Raw genomic sequence first — 24,057 nt, 5'->3', positions numbered from 1 at the left:
TGGACAGGCGAATGGATGTAAGGATGGATGGGAGGATAGATAGGGAGATGGATGAATGGATAGATGGATAGAAAGATGGGTAAGTGTGTGCATGGAAGGATGGATGGAAGGATGGATGGATGGATGGATGGATGGATGGATGGATGGATGGATGGATGGATGGATGGATGGAAATGTGTACAGGTGAAGGGATGGATGGATGGGGAGGTGGATGAATGGATAGATGGATAGAAAGATTGGTGAGTGGATGGTTGGATGGATGGATGATTGGTGAGTGGATGTGTGGGTGAGTGGATGGATGGACAGGTGGGTGGGTGGCTAGATGTGTGGATGGAGAGGAGAGATTGTCAAAAGGAAGACAGCATGGGGGAAAAAAAATAAAGCTTGGTCACCACGTTGCCTTTCTAGATGATGCCTGAATGTGCCACCAGATGTCAGCCTAACCTCAGGAAACCACCTCAGAGGCCACATGGGCTCCACCTTTCTCACCTAACCTGAAGCCCTCCAATTCAAAATGAGCACTGGCTCCTTTCGATAATACAGTTTTCATTGCACTCTGTACTTGCACACTCCTCATCAGCACACTCCAAAGCCAACTGGCATTTGTAACCCAGTTCCCCCTTCCAGCAGACAGAAGGAAGCCTGGTGAAGACATCGTTAGCTTCCTAGAGGTCAGACTGGCTGGCGTGAAGTGGGTGGGAGAAGCGATTGCCGGGTCCCCAGGAGTGATAGTGTCCTCGTCAGCCTCAGCTCCAAGAGCCCTAAACTCATATTCACATCCCACTTCCCTGCTGTCTGCCCAGGAATCCACTCAGCTCTGAGCCTTGGCCAGAGAAGCTCTTGAGAAAAAGAAAAAGAAAAAAGTACCAGCTCTCCCTCCATACGGGGGGACAGCCTTCACACAAACCGCCTTCAACCCTCCAACAGCCCAGAAAGAGAGACTTCAGGGGTGGTGATCGAGCCCAGAGAGGTCACTTGCCCAAGACCACACAGCAGAGCTGTCTCAAAGCCCACCCTTCCACCCTATGGTGGCTCCCAGGAGAAGACCCACTTTGGGCGTCATTGGCAAAGAGAAAAGGGTCCCAGGACCCCAGAGTCACCGGACTCACCACATCCTCCCAACCCGGCACCCACCCCCTGCCCACCCCACTTCTCAGGTTTAAGCTCAGGGCTTGAGGTGCAAGTGTGATTCCCGCTTCCCCCCCCCGTCCCCCCCCCCCACCAGAAAGTGGCATTTCTCATCCTGGTTCGGAAATGTCCATCCCATTGGAAAGATTTGCCAACCCCTCTGAGTGGACACTCACAGAACCCCGGAGCAGAGTCCTGCGAGCACGCCCCGCCACGCCCATAATTAACCCCTTTGTTGCTGCCCCGTGGGTGCCCCAGGGGTTCACAGAAGGGACTCCAGGCAGCGGGTATGGATCAACAGGCTGGGAAGGAATTTGAGATTTGAGATTTCAGCAACCAGCCCAGCCGTCTGAATCCGCCCCCGCACGCCAACCCCCACCTCCGCCACCCCGCCGCAGAAGCTTGTCAGAAAGAAGCGTTACCTGACCCCAAGAGACCCCGTTTACTGCTCCCCAAGCCGGGTCCCTGTCCCGGGCTGGGGCTGGCTGTCCACCCCGTGCATACTCACTCCCATTCTTTCCTCCTGGCCTGGGGGGTGCTGTGGATTTTATGCGCCTGGTGGGCCAAGATGACATCCCGGTGGTCCACCACGCCGCCCCGCCGCTTCAGGGGAGGGCCCTTGCAGCCGCCGCTCATCAGGTGGGTCCGCGAGTCCTGAGGGATGCTGCCTGTGCCCGCGGGGGCGCCGTCCGTACCTGCAGGCCCCAAGCCGCGGTCGTGCAGGGCATCATAACTGCGGGGCGAGAACATGGGGTCCAGGACCCGGGAGGACTTCGACATCCATGGGCCTCACGCAGAAATCCCAGGGTCTTCTGCCTCCAGCCCGGGATGAAACTAGAGGAGGAGAGAGAAGAGAGCGAGAAAGAGCGAAGGTAAGGGGGATGCAGAGAGCAAACACAGGGAGGAAGAGAAGGGAGGTCGGAGGACCGCACAGGGGGCTGGCCTCCTTTACAGGAAGTCAAAATACACCCCAGGCCCGGCCCAACGGGATTTAGTATTTCCTTGGCAACTCGGGGCTGGGAAGCCAGTTCTTAGGAGCTGCCCAGCAACAGAGGCAGCACCATGGAGCAAAAGACCACGAGGCTGTGTCGCAGAGCAGCACCTCCCAGGTGCCCGCCACGGAGGGTGGGACCCCGTATTTCTCAGCATCTCAGTGTTGCCCTCGGCAAAATGGGTCATAAAGAGCCTGCTTGTTCACTCTCGGCTGGTCCCTGGGTCCTGTGAGCCCCAGAGTGTCATTTAGAAAACTAAAAGGGCGAGTTCAAAGGTCGTTTTAAAAATCCACACAGGGTATGGCCATCTGTGAGTGAGCCCGCTCTTTGCCACCTTGGCTGGTTCTTTAAAAAGAGAAAAGAGACAGAGTTCTTGCCTCTCATGAATGTATCAGGTGGATATTCAGCCCCAGAGGGACTGAGAGCCCGGAAAAGATCTTTGTCTCCATTTCATTCACTTATTCACTCAACAAACGCTGAGCGAGCAGCCACTGTGTGCAGGCCTTGCACTGGGTGCTGGGGACACAGTGTAAATGAGACAAGCAAATGTTTCCCTCTTCGTGGCATGGAGGTTCTAGAGGGTGAGGTAGACGCTGAACAAAATAAGTACATCATGTGGGGATTAGGAGCTGAAAAGTGCAGTGGAGGGCAATTAAGCAGGAAAGGTATATTCATTTGCTGGAGTTGCCATAACAAAGTACCACATGCAGGGTGGCTTAAACAACAGAAATTTATTTCCTCACAATTCTGAAGGCTGCAAATCTGAGATCAAGGTGTTAGCAGGGTTGGTTTCTTCTGAGGCCTCTCCTTGGCTTATAGATGGCTGGCTTCTCCCTGTGTCTTCACATGGTCTCCTCTCTGGGTGTGTCTGTGTCCTAATTTCCACTTCATTTTACCTTAATTACCTCTTTTTTTTTTTCTTTTTTTCCCCAAATGGTAGGAGAACTTTATTTTTTTTTTAAAAGTCCTCTCTTTAACCTGGCCCCTTCCCCCACCACTAAAAAGCAGGTTTATTGCTGAAAAGGAATCCATTTATTTGAGCATACTCTGTTTAGGCAATTTCCATTTCTTCCACTGTCGGAACACTACTCTGTATTTCTCACTGCCAGTCTTCTCTTTAAACACTTTTTTTTTTTTCAGGAGAATCTGCATCACCGTCTCTGTTTCTGCTTCTTTATCCTCTCCCATTAGAAGATCCAACCTATCTCCCACTTTCACCATGCTGCTTTTCTTCCATAATTTTCCCCCATTTAGCCTGAGTTCACCTTTGTGGGGTTGACTTTATTTCTTCTGATATCTAGGCCTAGCTTCTGAATAACATCCTACCGAAAAGACTGAGCTACTTTCGTTCAGGTCTTTATAATCTTTGACCCCAGTGGGGTCGTCCTCAGGCTTCTCTTCCTGCTCACTCATTATGGTCACTCTCTTCATCAGAGTCCCCTCCATCTTCTACTTTTTGAAGAGTCTTTTTAGTGGATTTCTTAGAGCTTATATGACTTTTGAGTCTTATGGAAAATTGGAAAATATATTCTGGAGATATTAAAAGCCTTGGGAGTCTCAGTGAGACAATGTTACACAAAAGCGTTTTATGGGAATTCCCTGGCAGTCCAGTGATCAGGACTCTGTGCTCCCACTGCAACCGGTTCAATCCCTGTTCGGGGAACTAAGATCCTGCAAGCTGTGCAGTGCGGCCAAAAAAACAAAAATGTTTTATAATGTGACGCATTTAACTTGGTACTAGAAAAACAAAAGTATTGATTCCAGGAAGCACAGTGTTCGTGTGAAGGTGTCTCTGCAGAGTCCAATCCAGGCATCTGACTTTCTTTAAACACTGCTGGGCAATCTGACACTAGCCATAGACATGGTGCAAATGACCTTCCCGGGTCCTCAAGGTCAAGGGAAACTGGACACCAGCATCCTTGAGCTCCCGATCTGCGCCTGCTGCCAGCAGGAGCAGCCAGGCCCAGGGGCAGACAGCCTCATCCCACTGGGCTCCCACGGACCCTACAGCCCCCGGGGTCCACAGGGCATCCCAAGCTGGCCAGACCCAGGCAGGATGTGATAGACTCACAGGGAGACCTGGCAGGAGTGTAGGCAGGGAAGAGGAGCCTTAATTATGTCTTTAAAAGACCCTCTCTCCAAATACAGTCACATGCTACTGTGGGTTAGAACTTCAACATATGAATTTGGGGGCAGGAGATGCAATTCCGCTCACCGCAGAGGATGACAGGAAGTGATGGGTGGGCTGGTTATTGTATTAAATAGGGGGTCAGAGATGGCCTCACTGAGGAGGTGACATCTAAGCAGAAGCCTGAAGGGGGTGATGCAGTAGTTCTGCTGGGTATCTGAGAGAAGAGTGTTCCAGGCAGAGAGAACAGAACATGCAAAGGTCCTGAGGCTTGGCTGTGTGTGACTTGCTCAAGGAACAACAAAGGGGCCTGGGTAGCTGTGAGTGAGGAGGAGAGTAGAGGAGATGAGGGTGGGGAGGCGATGGGGCAAATCACTCAGGACCTTGGTTCTTCTAGGAGTGAGATGGCCCATGGCTTTCAGAACCACAGCTCACCCAACAGCATATTTTTAACCTCAGACTGATTTTCTCCACCTATCAGCCCCCACCACTAGCCTCCCAGTGTCTGTCCAAGAAAAGTAAACCCACTGGAAGGCCGGCATGAATGAAGTAGAATTAGGAGCCTAAGTCTCACGCACAAATATTGCAAGAGTCACCTCAACACCCAGAGGTGTAAGGAGATGGGTGCAAAGAACCAGGTGTGGGAGTAGAGGCTAATCTCCCTCCTGACTATTTCCTCTTGCTCTGCTTAAAGGCTTCAAAGAAATGAGAGCTCTCCCAGCCTCTCCTAAGAAGACCAACTCATCATCTCTGATGGTTCAGCTTCCTCTCATCATTCAGGCTAGGGTCAGATGCAGGCACTCCCCATCACAGCTTCCAATGAGGTCTTCCTCGTGGGGCTTTATCTCAGGATGTTTGTGCCATACGTACAAGGATCTTGACCTGTATCGTTTGCCATTGGGTCCCTGACACCTTAAATATTTCTTACCTGAATGAATGGTCTTAGCGCTGCGTCTACCCAAGAAAACATCATCAAGCACCTAGAAAACTGCTGCCGGGGCTCCAGGACTTCTCCTAAGTAAGGAAGGGATGAAGCGTGGTGGGAAAGAAGGCTTATTCCAGAGCCTGGTCCAACCCCAGCACGCAATCAACTAGCTGTGTGGTCCCCAGCATTACTTAATCCTCTGAGTCTCTGTCTTCTCCTGCACGAGGTGGGGATAATCATAAGTAGTACAGAGAGCCATTGTGAGGGGTCAGTGGGTTAACCCGTGGGAAGGCAGCGCCCTGAGCACAGCACCAGGCCATGGAAAGCGCTTGGTCAACATTGGCTCTCAGGTGGCTATTGTGGCAGGTGGGTGGAGCCTGGAAGCTGGGGGAGGGCGGGGAACAGCTGCTCAAGCAAACACCATCCAGAGTGCTCTGCAGAGCCCTCACAGGTGCTTTTAACAACAGAGCCCCACCTGTCCTGTGTGTACACACAAGAAACAAACACATCCCCGGCCAACGGGCGCTTCCAGCCAGGTGTCCTTCCCTGGCACCTGCGGGGGCCCGTGACGAGGTGTGCTGTTCCCTCTCTCTGTTTGTCCAACCACAGTGCAGAGAAAATGGCAAAGCATGTGGGGTTTGCTTCCCCTAGAAGCAGCCAGGTTCCACGAATAGACGGTGCAAAGAGATGACAATGAGGGAAAAGCAAATAGAAGAAAAGAAGCGGCATTAAGCCTGAGGCCACAAAAAAACCTTACTGTTAATGTAATCAGAATAGAACTTCCCTGAAGTACCAGGTATCGCGTGTGTCTACTTCCCCGAATCCAAACTGAAACCACACTTGAGGGGGGGGGTGGGGTTGACCCCCATTGCCAAGCCTGGACCAGCCTGAGTTGCCATAGCAACTAGATGGTACCTGGAGATGCTCCTGATTAATACAGGCTGGTCCAGGAGCTACCGGGGGAAAAGCAGGGAGGGAGGGACAGCAGGGAAGTCTGGGGGCCTTCTGTGTACCACCCCCACATGGACAGGGACATTTACACAGCTGGGCTGGGCACCAGGCTTCACTACCCACAGGTGAAACTACTAAAAATTAGTAAAAGATATGGTACCTAAAAGTAGAGGACTTATGGTTACCAAAGAGGAAAGATAAGGGGGAGGGATAGGATTCCTAATTAGGATTTTGGGAGTAACAGACACACACTGCTAAATATAAGAAAGATAAACAACAAGGACCTGCTGTATAGCACAGGGGACTATTCTCAATATTCTGTAATAACCTATATGGGAAAAGAATCTGGAAAGGAATATATATATGTATATATATGGCACTTTTCTGTATACCTGAAACTAATATAACATTGTAAATCAACTATACTTCAATAAAAAAATCAATTAAGGGAATTCCCTGGCAGTCCAGTGGTCAGGACTCCCCCCTCTCACTGCTGAGGGCCCGGGTTCGATCCCTGGTTGGAGAGCTATCAATAAGGTCCCACAAGCCACACAGGGCAGCCAAACAAATAAATAAAAATAAAGTGTGATTTAAAAAATCTTAATACAAAAATTAAATTAAAATAAAAGTAGAGGAAAAGCGTTCTCTAAAACTTCACAGGCTCCTTAAACACATTAGAGAGGATGGGAACTCAAAAATGCCCCACGAGTTCCTTCATCCAGGAAACAAAAATAAGACCAGGCAGGGCCTGGAATGTAACCCTACAAGGCTTCAATTTATTCACTGGTGTGGGAGGATGTCTTTTTTCTCCATTTGGGAGGAAAATTTTAAAACTAAAAATAGCCAGTAATTTCACCCCTAACTGCATCTAGCCACTGAAAGTCATGTTCATAAAGCTCTATTCATAGTAGCTTAAGATTGGAAACAACCCAAAGGTCCAACAACAAGAAAATAGTAAAATAGGGTGTGATGCATCCATCAAACAGAATACTACACAGCAATGAAAAAGAATATGCCACAGGCAGTGTGGTTGAATCTCACAGACGGACACAGAGCAGGACCCACTGTGTGATTCCACTGATATGACATTCAGAAACAGGTAAAACTAATCTATGGTGATGAGAGTCAGAATATTGTTGACCTTTGGGGTGGAAGGGGTGTTGGGCTAAAACAACAAGGGAGCCTACTGGTAGGACTGCCAGATAAAACACAGGATGTCTAGCTATATGAGATATACTTATGATAAAAATCTATTCATTGTTTATCTGAAATTCAAATTTAACTAGTGGTCTCCGATATTTTTTTAATTTGCTTAACCTGACAACCCACTGAGGGGATGGAAATTCCTTAAACCTTTACCTGGGTGATGGTGGGGAAACAGTATACAGACGTGTGTAAAAATTCATTTGTGCAGTTTTCTGCATATTTGTTACATCATTACAAATATTTTTAAAGCTAAAATAATCATACTAAATTCATTAAGAGAAATTAGATATGCCCTTCCTCCTTACAATCAAGCTTTGAATTGGGCAGAAAAAGGGATATAAGCCAGATATCCCCACCCAAACACAAGTCCCAGGGGAAGTGGGAAATCTACTCCCTCGTGTTACAGATAACACTGAGGTTCAGAGAGGTGCGATGGCTCACTCAAGGTCAATCAGCCTGGAGCAGACAGGTAGGGATGTAGATCCAGGTTTCCTGGGACTCCCAAGGCCTCTCTCTGAGGTCCAACCCAGAGTCTGACACTGAGCTTTTTCCTTGCCAGGCACTTCTCCCAAAACATAAACAATCTGGGGTAGGAAGGATTTTGTCCCCCATGATCTTGGTACATGAGTATGTTACATAACATGGCAAAAGAAAGTGGAATTAGGTTACGTGCTTTAAAATAGGGAGAGTATCCTGGGTTATCCCTATGAGCCCAAGGTCATCACATAGGCCTTTAAAAGTAGAAAAGGGAGGCAGAAGAATAGGTCAGAGATGCTATGGAAGGTGAAGCAGGAGAGATAAGAAGCATGAGAGGGACTTGACCCATGGTCATCAGTTCTGAGATGAAGGGGCCACAAACCAAGGAATGCTGGTGGCCTCTAGAAGCTGAGAACAACCTCCAGCTTCCAGCCAACAAGGAAACAGGACCCCAGTCCTGCAACAGCTTAATACCAACTTCTGCCAATAGCCTGAATGAAAAAGCATTCTTCCCAGAGTGTCCAGAAAGGCACACAGCCCACCAACACCTAGATTGCAACCCAGCCAAGCCTATCAGACTTCCAACCCATGGAATCTGTGGGATCATAAACGCATGCTGTTGGTAAGCTAGTCATTTTGTGGTCATTGGATAGGGCAGCACAAAAAAACTAATACACAATCCCAATCATGTAGAATAATTTTTACAAGAATTTGTAAAAACTGTGAGATTATTTATATGTATCCATATATATAGGTATCTATATAGATGCATATATGTACATAAACATATATACATAAAAGTCTGTGACTTTTTTTGCACTTAATAATATATCTTAAGTGACATTCCACACCAGTTCCTATAGGGTTTTCTAATGACTCCATAGAATTTATCTAGTGTGGACATTGGGCTCTTTTTCATTTTTTGCTGTTCCTCAAAATGTTGTAGCCATCATTTTGTACATAAGTCCCCATGAAGCTGCTACAAGTTTTTCTGTAGGATGAATTCTAGAAGTGGCCTTGCTATCAATATTTTAAAGATTATGTGCGTTTTAAAATTTGACAGATACTGCCACCAAAATGAAGGCAACATCCTGGGGAATAGATAGTGATCAGGGACTAAACTCCCAGCTCCTCTTGAATTGGTATGGCCATGTGACTCATTTTTACCCATGGAATGTGAGCAGAAGTGTAGAGTATCACCCTGGGCCAAAGATTTAAGAAGCAGGTGTGCCCTCAATAAGTTCCCTTTCTCCTCTCCTGGCTAGATATGGAAGACACTAAGGGCCCCCTGTGTGGTAGAGCCACGAAAGCATGGTGGCCTGGGTCCCTGAGTCACTGTGTGGAGGAGGAGAGCCATCCACTGAATAGGAACACCCTCCCAGGGCAATCAGGTGGTTTAGAAACAAACGTCTGCTGTGTTTAACTTTTTATCCAACTGGGAACCTACCTGTTACAGCAGCATTCCTGACTTAGTCAGCTCGGGCTGCCATAACAAAATATCATAGACTGAGTGGCTTAAATAGCAAACATTTACTTTCTCACAGTTCAAAAAGCTGGAAGTCCAAGACCAGGTCAGTTCCTGGGGAGGGCTCTCCTCCTGGTTTGTAGATGACCGCCTTCTCTCTGTGTCCTCACATGGAGGAGAAAGAGAGAACGAGTTCTCTAGTATCCCTTTGTATAAGGACACTAATCCAATCATGAGGGTCCCAACCTCATGACCGTGTTTAAACCTAATTACCTCCCATCTCAAAATACCATCCCATTGGGGGTTAGGTCTTCAACATATGAATTTAGGGGGACATCAGTAAGTCCATAGCCTTTCCCTAACTAATATACTACTTGATGGAAGCAACACTGGTTTCATTCAATGAATGTTTTTCTTGTGCTCTGAAATCTTTGCATTCAAGGGGAATCTACACAGGTGTGGCATCCTGTTGAGAACACCAAAGCGTTCATTAAAAAGAGAGCTAATCATGCAGCTCAATATCAAAAACACAAACAACCCAATCCAAAAATGGGTGGAAGACCTAAATAGACAATCCTCCAAAGAAGACATACAGACTGCCAACAAACACATGAAAAGATGCTCAACATCACTAATCATTAGAGACATGCAAATCAAAACCACAATGAGATACCACTTCACATTGGTCAGAATGGCCATCATCAAAAAATCTACAAACAGTAAATGCTGGAGAGGGTGTGGAGAAAATGGAACCCTCTTGCACTGTTGGTGGGAACGTAAATTGATACAGCCACTATGGAGAACAGTATGGAAGTTCCTTAAAAAACTAAAAATAGAGCTACCATATGACCCAGCAAACAATCCCACTACTGGGCATATAACCTGAGAAAACCATAATTCAAAAAGAGACATGTACCACAGTGTTCATTGCAGCACTATTTACAATAGCCAGGACATGGGAGTAACCTAAGTGTCCATCAACAGATAAATGGATAAGGAAGATGTGGTACATATGTATAATGGAATATTACTCAGCCATTAAAAGAAACGAAAACTGAGTTTTTTGTAGTGAGGTGAATGGACCTAGAGTCTGTCATACAGAGTGAAGTAAGTCAGAAAGAAAAAAACAAATACCGTATGCTAACACATATACATGGAATCTAAAAAAAAGTGGTTCTGATGATCCTAGGGGCAGGACAGGAATAAAGACGCAGTTGTAGAGAATGGACTTGAGGACACAGGGAGGGGCAAGGGTAAGCTGGGACTAAGCGAGAGAGTAGCATTGACATATATACACTACTAACTGTAAAATAGATAGCTAGTGGGAAGCAGCTGCATAGCACAGGCAGATCAGCTTGGTGCTTTGTGACCACCTAGAGGGGTGGGATAGGGAGAGTGGGAGGGAGGCACAAGAGGGAGGGGATATGGGGATATATGTACACGTATAGCTGATTCACTTTGTTATACAGCAGAAACTAACACACCATTGTAAAGCAATTATATTCCAATAAAGTTTTTTTTAAAAAGAGAGCTAATTATAGCATCTCTGCAAGAAATCATTTCCTCTCACCTCTTTCCTCTTGTTCTCTCTCTCAGCCTTCATTCTCTTTCTTCTGCTTGTTGTTTGAGCTTCTGTTAGGCAGTCTCATTCCTTCCAATCTTGCTCCGTGTGCTAAGATCTGTCAATAAGCCATCTTAATCTAGCCCCAGACAAAACAAGGGTTGCTAAGACCCACGGAAAGAAATGGTATCCCCTCCTGAGTTCTAGGCTGAAGAGTGTGAACTTCAACAGACCGTGGATTCTAACAACCAAGGCGAAGCTAATCCAAATGTCATTTTGAGCTGACCTTCAAATGCATTCGTCACTTTCCAGATGTCTTATTTGGCTGATAGTAAAAGTGATATCCGGACCCTGAACAGACAATCTCCAGAGCAGGTAGCCAGGTAAGGAGCAAGTGTTAAGACTCTACCTAGAAGTAAAAACTTTTAACAGGAAGCAATAAAAACAAAAATCAACAAGTGGGACTGCATCAGACTATAAAGCTTCTGTACAGCAAAAGGAACCGTCAGCAAAACAAAAAGGCAATCTACAGAATGGGAAAGGATATTTGCAAACTATATATGGGATAAGGGGTTGGTATCCAAAATCTAGAAAGAACTCATACAACTCAGTAGCAAAACCAACAAAAAAATTGATTAAAAAATCGGCAGAGGAACTAAATAGACATTTTTTTCCAGAGAAGACATCCAAATGGCCAACAGTCACATGAAAATGTGCTCAACGTCACTAATCATCAGGGAGATGCAAATCAAAACCACAGTGAGGTATCACTTCACACCCTTTAGAATGACCGTCATCAAAAAGACAAGAGATGACATATGCTCACAAGGATATGGAGAAAAGGGAACCCTCATGCACTGTTGGTGGGAGTGTTGACTGGTAACAGGAAAACAATCCAAATGCACATCGATGGATGAATGGATAAACAAAATATCCCATGGGATATTATTTGGCCTTGAAAAGGAAGGAAATCCAGACACATGTTACCACATGGACGCACCTTGAGGACATTATGCTCAGTGAAGGAGGCCAGTCACAAATGCACAAGTACTGTTTGATTCCACATATATGAGGTCAAATTATAGAGGCAGAAAGTAAAATGCTGGATGCCAGGGGCTGGGAGAAGGGGAAATGGGAGTTAGTGTTTAACGGGGACAGAGTTTCAGTTTGGGAAGATGAGAAGAGTTCTGGAGATGAATGGTGGTGATGCAGAACATTATGAATGTACACAATACCACTGAAGAATTGTTAAAATGGTAAAAGTTATGTTATGTCTGTTTTACCAAAAAAAAAGTGTAGAAAAACTCTTAACAGGGGCTTCCCTGGTGGCACAGTGGTTGAGAATCTGCCTGCCAATGCAGGGGACACGGGTCCGAGCCCTGGTCCTGGAAGATCCCACATGCCGTGGAGCAACTAAGCCCATGCACCACAACTACTGAGCCCGTGTGCCACAACTACTGAAACCCACGTGCCTAGAGCCCGTGCTCCACAACAAGAGACGCCACTGGAATGAGAAGCCTGCACACCACGACAAAGAGTAGCCCCTGCTCGCCGCAACCAGAGAAAGCCCACGCACAGCAACGAAGACCCAACTCAGCCAAAAATAAAATAAATTAAAACAAAACAAAAAACAAAAAAACTCTTAACAGGTGATCCAGAAACATCCACCCACCTTCTCTTTTTTTTGGCCGTGCCACGTGGCTTGTGGGGGTTTATTTCCCCAGCCAGGGATTGAACCCAACAGTAAGAGCGCAGATTCCTAACCGCTGGACTGCCAGGGAATTCCTGATCTTTTTTTTTTTTTTTTTAATTTATTTTGGCCGCACTGTGCAGCATGCAGGATCTTAGTTCCCTGACCAGGGATCGAACCCGTGCCCCCTGCAGTGGAAGCTCGAAGTCCTAACCACTGGACCGCCGGAGAATTCCACCCTCCATCTTCTTGAAGGTACTTAAATATTCACAGTTACCCTAGAATTTCAGCTTTCTTGCCTCCCAGCATCAAATACCCACTTATTGAGGGCACCGATAAGTAGATCTAGACGCAGACCAGAGCTCTCATGCTGATTCAGACCACCCAAAGCCACCCCATCTCAGGCAGTGTGAATTCACCCCATACCCCACCTTTGCAACCAGAAGCTAAGAGCAAGGTGAAAGGAAAAAACCAGAGCCAACAAGAGCTCTCATCGCTTGGGGCCAAACTCCAGAATTGCCCCACATACAGGAGAACAGAGCTAAATAAAATGCCAGGCCAGATGGCAAAGGCTGAAGGCTAGGCTGGGACCAGCATGCCAGCATAGCTGTGAATACGGCTGCAAAGGTCCATCCCCGGTGAGTAAAAACCATGTCACAGCTGGTCTCATTTTTCACCCGCTCGTTCAATTGCCCATCACAGCACAGGGATACACACACTCCCTCCCCCCAGGATGAACAGATCCCCTGGCACCGCCAGATGGTTTTCACGGCTTCAGTACACTGACTGGGATTTAGGAAGGAGAAAGGATGGGAGACCTCCAGGGCTTAAGGAATCCTCCTCCCAACTTCAGTTTCACGGCTCTATTACCCTCCCCATCACTCATTCATTCATTCATTCATTCAGCAATATTCACTAAGCACCTACTGTGTGTCCGGCAGTGTTGTAGACACTGGGGACCCAGCAGTGAACAAAACAGACATGGTCCCTGCCCTCATGAAACTCACATTCTAGAGGGGGAGACAGACAAGAAACAAGATAAACAAGTAAAATATGCCGATGGAGGAAAGAAAACAGGAGAGGAGGAAAAGGAAGGGGAAGGAGAATGTCATTTAGAGAAGGTGGTCAGAAAAGACCCTAGTGGGAAAGAAGCATTTGAGTAAAGATCTGAAGGAGGTGAGGGAGGAGCCATGAGGGTGGCTGGGGGAAGAGCGGTCTAGATAGAGGCAACAGCCTGTGCAAAGGCCCTGTGGCTGGAACGTGCCTGGTGTGTTCAAAGAAGAGCTAGGAGGCCTGTGCGGCTGGGGTGGAGCGAGTGAGGGGATGAATGGGGGGAGGTGATAGAGGAAGGTGACAGGGACAGATGGTATGGAGCCTTGTGGACCACAGGGAGGACTTTGGCTTTTGCTCTGAGTAAGGTAGGAGGCATGGAAGAGTCTAAGCAGAGGAGCGACTTGACCTGACTCAGGTGTTCTCAGGCATCCTCTAGAGGTCAGATTTGTAAGAAACCCAAAAAGCAGTGGAATTGATCACACCAACCATTGTGGGACTCCCTCTCTCCCTCCTTCACCCCACATTCTACTCATCATCAGGGCTGCTGATTCTACCTCATACTTCCTCTCCCACTTTCCATGGTTCAGGCCCTCATTTGCCCCATGCAGATGGACCGTAATACTTTCCTCTGTGTTCTGAGTCTCTCCTCCCTCAAATTCATCATAGACTATCAGGTCATCTGTTGGCCAATCCCAAAAGGACTCCTCACTTCCAATCCTGAACACATCCCCAACTTCTGCAACTCTTTGTCTCCATCCTGAATGCCCTTCTATCTCCCTACCCCCAAAGTCCATCTCAAAAGATGCTTCTGCTCTGAAGCCTCCAAGATAATTCGTCAGTGCCCAAACCCCTCACCTGCCCACAAATGCCCATGGCTCTCTACCTCCAGCACCTGCCACTCCCTGCATGGGGCTAGTTCTGGCTGCAGGAGCGAGAGACACGCCAGAGGTGCTGGGGAGTTATTACCCTTGGAAGATTCCTCAACAAATGACTGATGGGAGTTGATAGAGAAATGGCCCCAGCTTTGCAACCAACCTGCTTGGATCCTGGATCTGCCCCATCCTGCTGTGTGACCTTGGACAAGTCACTTCACCTCTCTGGGCTACAATTTCCCCATCTGTAAAATGAGGATGATGAGAGCACATATTTCATCGAGTTCTTGTGGGGATTAAATCGTTTCATTTCTACATAATGTGCCTGGAACAGCATCCCACACATGGTAATTCCCTAAAGACGTGTTTGATATTATTATGACTGTGGCTACCATTATGATTCCACCCTCTGCTGAATCCTCAAAGCCTAGTACAGTGCCTGGCCAGCAGGAAAGACACAATGAACACTTATTGAAAGGTAGATCAGGGAATTCCCTGGTGGTCCGGTGCTTAGCACTCGGTGCTTTCACTGCGGTGGCCCGGGTTCAATCTCTGGTCGGGGAACTAAGATCCCGCAAGCCGCAGGGCCAAAAAAAAAAAGGTAGATCAATTATTCCTCTTGTCCAGGGCAATAGCACAATTGGACCCATGTTCTATACGCCGGACACCATTTATCATTCTTAAACTTGCTTGACTCTATTGGTGCTGGAAGGTTAAAAGGAAAAAGAAGAGACTGCCAGGAAAAAAAGAATAAAACTTCTCCCAGGGGAGAGTGTTCCTCTAATGTTGCTCCCTTAAACTAAACTGTTAAGCATTTGCTCTCTTCTGTGTTCTCAGGAGTGGGTGGGTAGTTTTACCTACCAGCTGCATCTTTGGAATACTTTTCCTTCAATACATGTCTGTGACTTCTTGGTATTTTGCGTTAGTGGGGATTTCACAATCTCCCTCATTCATTCTGCAACTTCTGCCAGCCAGTGGCTGTGGATGGTTACAAACATATTAATACGTGAAGACACTAACTCATTACGATGCTAATTATTAGTCCTGATGTGCTTCGTTTGTTCAGCAAATATTTACTGAGTACCCACTGTGTGCCACTGTGACGCAATTATTGCACATCTTGGGATCTTAAAACTCTCAAGAAATCGTCTAAAAGCTGCATCCCCTTAAGGCTGAAAGAAATTGTAGGGCTTCCCTGGTGGCGCAGTGGTTGACAGTCCGCCTGCCGCTGCAGGGGACACGGGTTCATGCCCCGGTCCAGGAAGATCCCATATGCCACGGAGCGGCTGGGCCCGTGAGCCATGGCCACTGAGCCTGCGCGTCCGGAGCCTGTGCTCCGCAACGGGAGAGGCCACAACAGTGAGAGGCCCGCGTACCGCAAAAAAAAAAAAAAATTGTAGTGATGGTTTTTGCTGGGGGGAAATAGCTGGATACCAAAATTGGAACCATTTTTAGAAAAGGAAAAAAAAAAGAAGTGAATAGCCCAGTCTCCAGTCCTGAAAAAAATATTTGAAGATGAGCCTCCCTACACTTTGTTCTTGGTCACTAAGAATTAACATGTGGATTAGTCGGGTCCAGAATATGTTTCCAATACTCATCTGGCTTGCATGTCTTAGGGGAGGGATGGGTGGGACGTGCAGAAGAAAGGGAAAGCTGAAGCATGAACTACAGAAGAAATCAGAAGTGAAAAGAAGCCGGACACAAAGACCACCTATTGTCTGACTGCATTTCTATGAAACGTGGAGAAGAGGGAAATCCGTAAAGACAGAAAGCAGATTGGTGGTTGCCAGTTGCTGGGGGACTGAGGAATGAGAATAACTGCTTCATCGGTAGAGAGCTTCGCTTTGGTGTGAAGAGAAAGTTCTGGAACTAGATAGAGGTGATGGTTGCACAACATTATTGAATATACTAAGTGCCGTCTAATTGTTCCCTTTAAAATGGTGAGAACAGTAGACTTTATGTTGGGTGTATTTTACAATTAAAAAAGTAAAGAAATTGGATACACACTTTTGCTCTGGAGAGAAATTTAAAAGTAGTCAAGTATAGCACAGGGAACTATACAAACTATCTTGTAATAACCTATAATGGAAAAGAATCTGAAAAGAATCTGAATATATATATATATTATATATATATATATATATCACTTTGCTGTATACCTAAAACTAACACAACATTGTAAATTAACTATACTTCAATTTTTTTCCTTTTTTTTAACATCTTTATTGGAGTATAATTGCTTTACAATGGTGTGTTATTTTCTGCTTTATAACAAAGTGAATCAGCTATACATATACATATATCCCCATATCTCCTCCCTCTTGCATCTCCCTCCCTCCCACCCTCCCTATCCTACCCCTCTAGGTGGTCATAAAGCACCAAGCTGATCTCCCTGTGCTATGCGACTGCTTCCCACTAGTTATCGGTTTTACATTTGGTAGTGTATATATGTCACTTTGTCCCAGTTTACCCTTCCCCCTCCCAGTGTCCTCAAGTCCATTCTCTAGTAGGTCTGAATGGTTAATAAAATAAAAAATAAAGAAAAAAATTTTAAAAACCAAATTACATTGATGAACTCTTGCAAGAACAGCAACAGCAAAAAAAAGTGGCCAAGATTTAGTGAGCACCTACTATGTGCCCAGCACTGAGCATCACCTGGCCTGGCCTCCCAGGACCCCTACCACTGGGATGCCATGGTTAGCCTGATCATCAGCTAGGAACACTGAAGCACAAAGGGGCTGAGTGATGTCCCTAGGGCTTCTAAGACTCTGACCAGCACTTAGCTGCTCCGGAATCCCGTTCAAATGCAGATTCTAACTCAGGGCTGAGTGGGTCCCAAGACTCTGCATTCCCAGAGGATGCTGGTCCAAGGTCTGCACTTTGAGAAGAAGGTCTGGAGATTCTGACCAGCGGCCCCTCCCACTCGGTTAAGTCAGGCTCACTGTCCGCCATCAGACAGGCTTGGCCTTGCCAGAAGGGGTAGGAGAGCTTGCCAAGAGCCCTTGCCTGTCTGTCACTATGAAGACAGTGAGATTGAAAGATCCTGGAATAGAATCTTCCCTCACTTGCCCTTGACCATTAAGGGCCCTCTGGTCCTGTAAGCTAACATTTCGAAAAGAATAATAATATAAATAAGTCAAACCTTCTGCCGGAGCATGTGATGTCCAAGAGCTGCACTTGGCATTACTTTGCAGGTCATTTACCCAGTAATTTGTTCAAAGTCAAATGTGCCCTTTGCCTCCAGAACCCCGGTCCTGATCTTTCCCCTTACTTTGGGGGACGGGGAGGGGCAGCATTGACTTAAACCAGTCTTATCTAGAGGGAGGGTGGCATTTGCCCTGAGTGACATCTTTATGTAACTCTGCAAATCCCTGTGTCTTGGAGGAAAGCAATATCAACGGAATAGTCAGCTACTAAGATGGCTGGAGTTGGGAGACTTCCTGCAGCCTGGGCTTGGTATTGGAGGGACTAGAAGCCGAGTAGGGGATGAGGGGCCAGCGTCAGCCACAGACACCCTAGACTCCTCCTCCCCACCTTACCCCCGTCCTCTCCCCACCTAGGACTGTCCTTGAAAGAGCCCGCATGGGAAATGGCAAGTCTGCCCTGAAGTTGTCAACTCAGAACAGGAAACTCAGGATGGAGCCCGGATACCTAGCGGAGACCCCCCACCCTCAATGCACCTTCGCTTGGAGCCAAGGAGAGATGGGGCACGCGGATGAGCTCTCCCTTCCTGTCCGTTTACCCTCAACAGAGATTACTACCTCTGGGAAGGTATTCCGTCCTCCTGTTTACATTCTATTCTGGTTCCTTCTCCCAGCTCAGTCTCTCAGGAGCCCCGAAAGCAGGAGCCCCTGGAAAAGGCAGAGGAGCCCAGCCTGCGGGGCGCTTCCCCCTCTGCCCCCACCAGCCGCGGCAGCCACGTGTTCTCTGAAACTGTCAGCGGAGAGAGAGCGAGAGAGGAGAGGGATTCTGTCTCTCTCACTTCTCGAGAAATGAAAGCCACCCGGAGAGTCAACTCTGTCCAAACATTTTTAAAAAGGGAGGGGTTGGTCTAGAGGGGTGTCAGTGCTGTCTCTGCTTTTCATTTGGAGCAAGGGAGGGGAGAATGTTAAATATTAAACAGAACAACTGGTTTCCTAAGACGGTGTCATTATCCTCAACAGCCATCTGCCATCTCCCTTTTTCCAACGCATTCACGCTGCATTGAGCACAGCAAAGAAGGACCCCGGCTACACGGGCGTCGCAAACTTTTGTTTCGGGGACCGCCTCCCGCAACAAAGCTGTAGGCGATAGGGGAGGGGGACGCACGCAAGATTCCAAGTTCTGTCACTTGTCCAGACTGCCTGGGTCTTAAAGCAGAAAGAGACTAATGTAGACTTGAGTGATGGGGTGGGGAGGACATAAAAAAGTAGAATTAGACTTAGCTTGGAAACTATAGTCATTGGGGAAATGTCACATGTCCAGGGCAGGTGGCAGAGACATCAAGTACTACAAGGGAGCTAAGGGCAGTTGAAAGAAAATGGATTTTTCATCGAGAAACAAGTATAAGCTGGAAATCAGGGGTCTGTCCCCACCAAGAGAAACTGCCCACCCCCAAAGGAAAGCTATTCACAGGAAGGGGGGGTCATTGGGTTTCTACCTTTGCATATGCAGGTAACGTTGCAGCAAGGAAATAAAGATTAGACTGCCTGCAGGACTCTGCCCCCAGGATCTTGTATCGCTCACTCACCTGTATCGCATCGGCTCCGGGGCTCAGGCTGTGTGGTTACTGGGCAGCGCAAAGAGTCCTCCAGCTGCCCTGAAGGTCCCACCTTGTCAGCACCCAGGGCTCCAAGCCAGCTGAAGTCCACGCATCCATTGCCTGCCCAATGGAAAGGAAAAGGGGGCCCCCGAGAGGAGAGAAAGGGGGTGCCAAGAGCAGCTGTTCTTCAAGCTGAGGGCTCCCCACAAAGGCAGGCACCAAGTGGGGCTGCTGTGCCAGCTGCCAGGGGGGAAAAAGAGAAGGAGGAGGAGGTTTCCTTGATGCTGGGAGGAGACAGGGGAGAACTAGCATCACATCAGCTCCTGATCATCTCCAGCAAAGTACTGCACAGGAACCCAGCACAGGGAGACAGATCCAGCCCCCCGTCCTCACATTGCGTCTCAGAGGAAAATAAAGGGAATTCTTACTCTCATCTCTCCACCCCTTAACACTGCACCTCAACCTCCCAGCACAGTGCAGGACCCTAGTCTCTGGAACGATTCTGTTTTTCACCCACTCTACCTCCTTTCAGACCGGCTTCTCTTAAGGAGCAGAGGAAAGGTGGTAACAGGAGAGCTCTTTCTCTTCCACTTAGGGGGTTTGCGGAGGGGGGGTTTGAGGAGGTGGCGTGTGTGACAGGCGTGAAGCAGTGGGAATATGGAATCACACTTATAATTTAACCATCTCCCCTCCGCCAGATTGCAACCTACATTATTGACGCCCTTACAAAAACAATGCTAGCCGCCCCCCCCAAGTCTTTTCTGTTCACTCTCGAAACAGCTTCTCCTTACCACCCCACTACCTCCTCCCTTAAGGCGGAGGGGGTGGTATTATCTGAACACAAAGACAGAGAGAAGAAAATTGGGGTCTTTAGATGCAAAAAAGCAATTGATTGCAAGTCTTATAGGTTTGTTTGCTGCATGCGTAGAATTAGGTTTCCAAAAGTGGGGTGACCCTTTTTCTCTTTTTAAAGGGGCTCCTTTTAAAGGTGAGCAGTATGTTTTTCTTATAAGAGGCATCTAGGGCAGAGAGGAGCCCCATGTTTTTCCCAAGGTGGGGTCAAAGTGGGAGGACCCACCTCACGGGGGAGAGTGGCATTGTTTAGACAGTTAGGGGCAATCAAAACTGGGCTGGGTGTTAGGGGATCTTAAAGAATTAGGGTTCACTTTATAAAGCCTGTTAGTAATATTTTGATTATTTTTTCTTTTTAGTCTATGTGTTACAGAAGCATATTGAAGTATTTACAGGTGAAGTGATGGGTCGTTTCCAGGAAACCATCAAAACATCCATTGACTGATGAATAAATAAACAAAACGTGGTCCCTCTGTAATAGGGAAGTCACAAATGTGACTCCATATCGGGTCTGTTTCCTTTACTTTAACCTTTGTATTCTATTGCTTTTGCTACAAGTTAAGAAGGTTGCCTGTAGACTGAAATATACTGGATAGCCCATTCTCAAGGCTCTGACCTTTAAAGGTATAACACTTTTCCATTCATATAGAGATAAAAAGTCGCAGAACAGAAAATAGCATTTGTCTTGGAGGTTTACAGAAACATCGTGACTTGACCTACGTGGACAGATGCAAGAACAAAGGATTCTGGTACCAAGAAGTTTGTAGCAACCACCCCCTCTCCTTTCAGTATAAAAGAAGCCTGAATTCTAACTCGGGGAAGATGGTTCTTTGGGATACTATTCCTCCATCTTCTCGGTCTGCTGGCTTTCCAAATAAAGTCGCTATTCCTTGCCCCAACAACTTGTCTCTTGATTTATTGGCCTGTCGTGTGGTGAGCAGTACGAACTTGGACTCAGTAACACCTTTGTGCAATGGAATATTACTCAGCCATTAAAAAGAAAGAAGCATTGATACATGCTACAACATGGATGAACCTTGAAAACATTATGCTGAGTGAAAGAAGCCAGGGTACGCATAGGGGACATAAAAGGTCACACAGGGTACGATTACATTTATACAAAATGTCCAGAAGAGGCAAATCCAAAAGCACAGAGAGTAGGCTGGTAGTTTCCAGGAACAGGGAGATGGGGGGATAGGGGATGCCTACCTTTTGGGGCGATGGAAATGTTCTGGAACTAGGTAGAAGATAAGTGGCATGATACTGTGAATGTATTAAATGCTCTTAATTGTTCACTTTAAAAGGGTTAATTTCATGTGATAGGAATTTCCTTCCAATTTTTTTTAATGCAACAAAAAAGGGAGACGAAAATAAACATGACAGCACAGCATCGCTAATTGAAGAAGCTGGGTGATGGGAACAAGGGGGTCCATCATATTTTTCACCATATTTTTCTCTCTGCTTTGTGTATGTTTGAATTTTTTTTAAAATATGGGGGTAGGGGCTTCCCTGGTGGCGCAGTGGTTGAGAGTCCGCCTGCCAATGCAGGGGACTCGGGTTCGTGCCCCGGTCCGGGAAGATCCCACATGCCGCAGAGTGGCTGGACCCGTGAGCCATGGCCGCTGAGCCTGCGCGTCCAGAGCCTGCGCTTCGCAACGGGAGAGGCCACAACAGTGAGAGACCCACGTACAGCAAAAAATAATAATAATAATAAATATGGGTGTGGAAATGGAATAAGAAGAACTCAGCCCATGGTGGTGGGTTTGGGCCAACAGAAGTGGGGTAGAGGGGGCTTCTCTCTAGGTGAGTGCACCCTCAGTTCAGAAACTAGGTGAACCCTAGGCTGCGAAGCCAAAATGTGGAGGATGGAGCTGAACCCTGGGGTGTCAACCCCTGGGAGAACAAACAGACCCCACTCCACGTTATCAGCCTGCAATCTCAGACAAGCCTCAGTCTCCTCATCAATAAAATGGGGCTAGTCCTTCTTACCTTGTGGGGATTTTGTGAGAATCACATGAGATTGCATTGAAAAAGAATATCTGGGGATTTCCCTGGTTGTCCAGTGGTTAAGACTCCACACTCCCAATGCAGGGGGGCCAGGTTCAATCCCTGGTCAGGGAACTAGATCCTGCATGCCACAACTAAAATTTCCCATATGCTGCAACTAAAAGATCCTGCAGACCACAATGAAGATCCCGTGTACCACAACTAAGACCTGGCACAAACAAATAAATAAATAAATAAATATTTTTTAAAAAAGAATATTTGCTTCTATGTGTACTAAAACCTTCTCTGGAAAGATGCTAGAGAACTAATCGCAGGGGCTCTCTCTGGGGGTGGGGATCCCACCTGAAGGGACAGGGACGGAGGGGCTTTTCCTGCTTACTTTTTTATATTTAGCAGATTTTGCACCATGTGGGTATAATACAGATTAAAACACTAAATGAAAAAGTGTGATTGTGTATGTCAAGCGCTGGCTCACTTTTTCTGTCAAGGGCCAGGTAATAAATATCATAGGCTTTGCAAGTCATATGGTCTGTATAACATCCAATCAATTCTGCCCCCACAGAAGCGCCATAGACAAAGTGTAAATGAATGGGTGTGGCTGTGTGCCAATAAAACTTTATTTATAAAAAATCATTACAGAAGATGGCGGAAGAGTAAGATGCGGAGATCACCTTCCTCCCCACAAATACATCAGAAATACATCTACATGTGGAACAACTCCTACAGAACACCTACCGAACGCTGGCAGAAGACCTCAGACCTCCCAAAAGGCAAGAAACTCCCCACGTACCTGGGTAGGGCAAAAGAAAAAATCAAAAACAGAGACAAAAGAATAGGGACGGGACCTGCACCAGTGGGAGGGAGCTGTGAAGGAGGAAAGGTTTCCACTAGGAAACCTAGTGTAACCTTCCTAGTTACACTAGGAAGCCCCTTCGCGGGCGGAGACTTCGGGTGGCAGAGGGGGGAAGCTTCGGAGCCACGGAGTAGAACGCAGCAACAGGGTGCGGAGGGCAAAGCAGAGAGATTCCCGCACAGAGGATCGGTGCGGACCGGCACTCACCAGCCCGAGAGGCTTGTCTGCTCACCCGCCGGGGCGGGCGGGGGCTGGGAGCTGAGGCTCGGGCTTCGGAGGTCAGATCCCAGGGAGAGGACTGGGGTTGGCTGCGTGAACACAGCCTGAAGGGGGCTAGTGCACCACAGCTAGCCGGGAGGGAGTCCGGGAAAAAGTCTGGACCTGCCGAAGAGACAAGAGATTGTTTCTTCCCTCTTTGTTTCCTGGTGCGCGAGGAGAGGGGATTAAGAGCGCCGCTTAAAGGAGCTCCAGAGACGGGCGCGAGCCGCGGCTAAAAGCGCGGACCCCAGAGACGGGCATGAGACGCTAAGGCTGCTCCTGCAGCCACCAAGAAGACTGTGTGCGAGCACAGGTCACTATCCACACCCCCTTTCCGGGGAGCCTGTGCAGCCCGCCACTGCCAGGGTCCCGGGATCCAGGGACAACTTCCCCTGGAGAACGCACGGCGCGCCTCAGGCTGGTGCAATTGTCACGCCGGCCTCTGCCGCCACAGGCTCGCCCCACAATCTGTACCACTCCCTCCCCCGGGCCTGAGTGAGCCAGAACCCCTGAATCAGCTGTCTCTCAAACCCCATCCTGTCTGAGCGAAGAACAGACGCCCTTAGGCGAACTACATGCAGAAGTGGAGCCAAATCCAAAGCTGAACCCCAGGACCTGTGCGAACAAAGAAGAGGAAGGGAAATTTCTCCCAGCAGCCTCAGGAGCAGCGGATTAAATACCCACAATCAACTTGATGTACCCTGCATCTGTGGAATACCTGAATAGACAACGAAATCATCCCAAATTGAGGAAGTGGACTTTGGGAGCAATGATATATATATATTTTTCCCTTTTTCTCTTTTAGTGAGTGTGTATGTGTATGCTTCTGTGTGTGATTTTGTCTGTATAACTTTGCTTTTACCACTTGTCCTAAGATTCTGTCTGTTGTTGTTTTTTT

At 47.4% G+C, this 24,057-nt stretch overlaps 1 pseudogene across 1 annotated transcript in view; it reads right to left on the bottom strand.

Moving 5' to 3' along the window:
• Positions 1-2,706: 2,706 nt before the first annotated feature.
• The window catches only part of LOC309959977 (mitochondrial transcription rescue factor 1-like), a 97,461-nt pseudogene continuing 76,110 nt past the window's right edge, over positions 2,707-24,057 (bottom strand). Inside the window, exons 2-3 of the transcript in view lie at positions 19,178-19,309; positions 2,707-3,719 (exon numbers count right to left, since the gene is read on the bottom strand). The product of the transcript in view is annotated as a mitochondrial transcription rescue factor 1-like (transcript). The remainder of the gene's footprint in view (positions 3,720-19,177; positions 19,310-24,057) is intronic.

The sequence above is a fragment of the Leucopleurus acutus genome (assembly GCF_964270905.1).
Source record: "Leucopleurus acutus genome assembly, chromosome: 3".
Classification (NCBI taxonomy): Eukaryota; Metazoa; Chordata; class Mammalia; order Artiodactyla; family Delphinidae; genus Leucopleurus; species Leucopleurus acutus.
The sequence above is the reverse complement of the archived record's forward strand: the minus strand, read 5'-3'. Positions and strand labels throughout refer to the sequence as shown.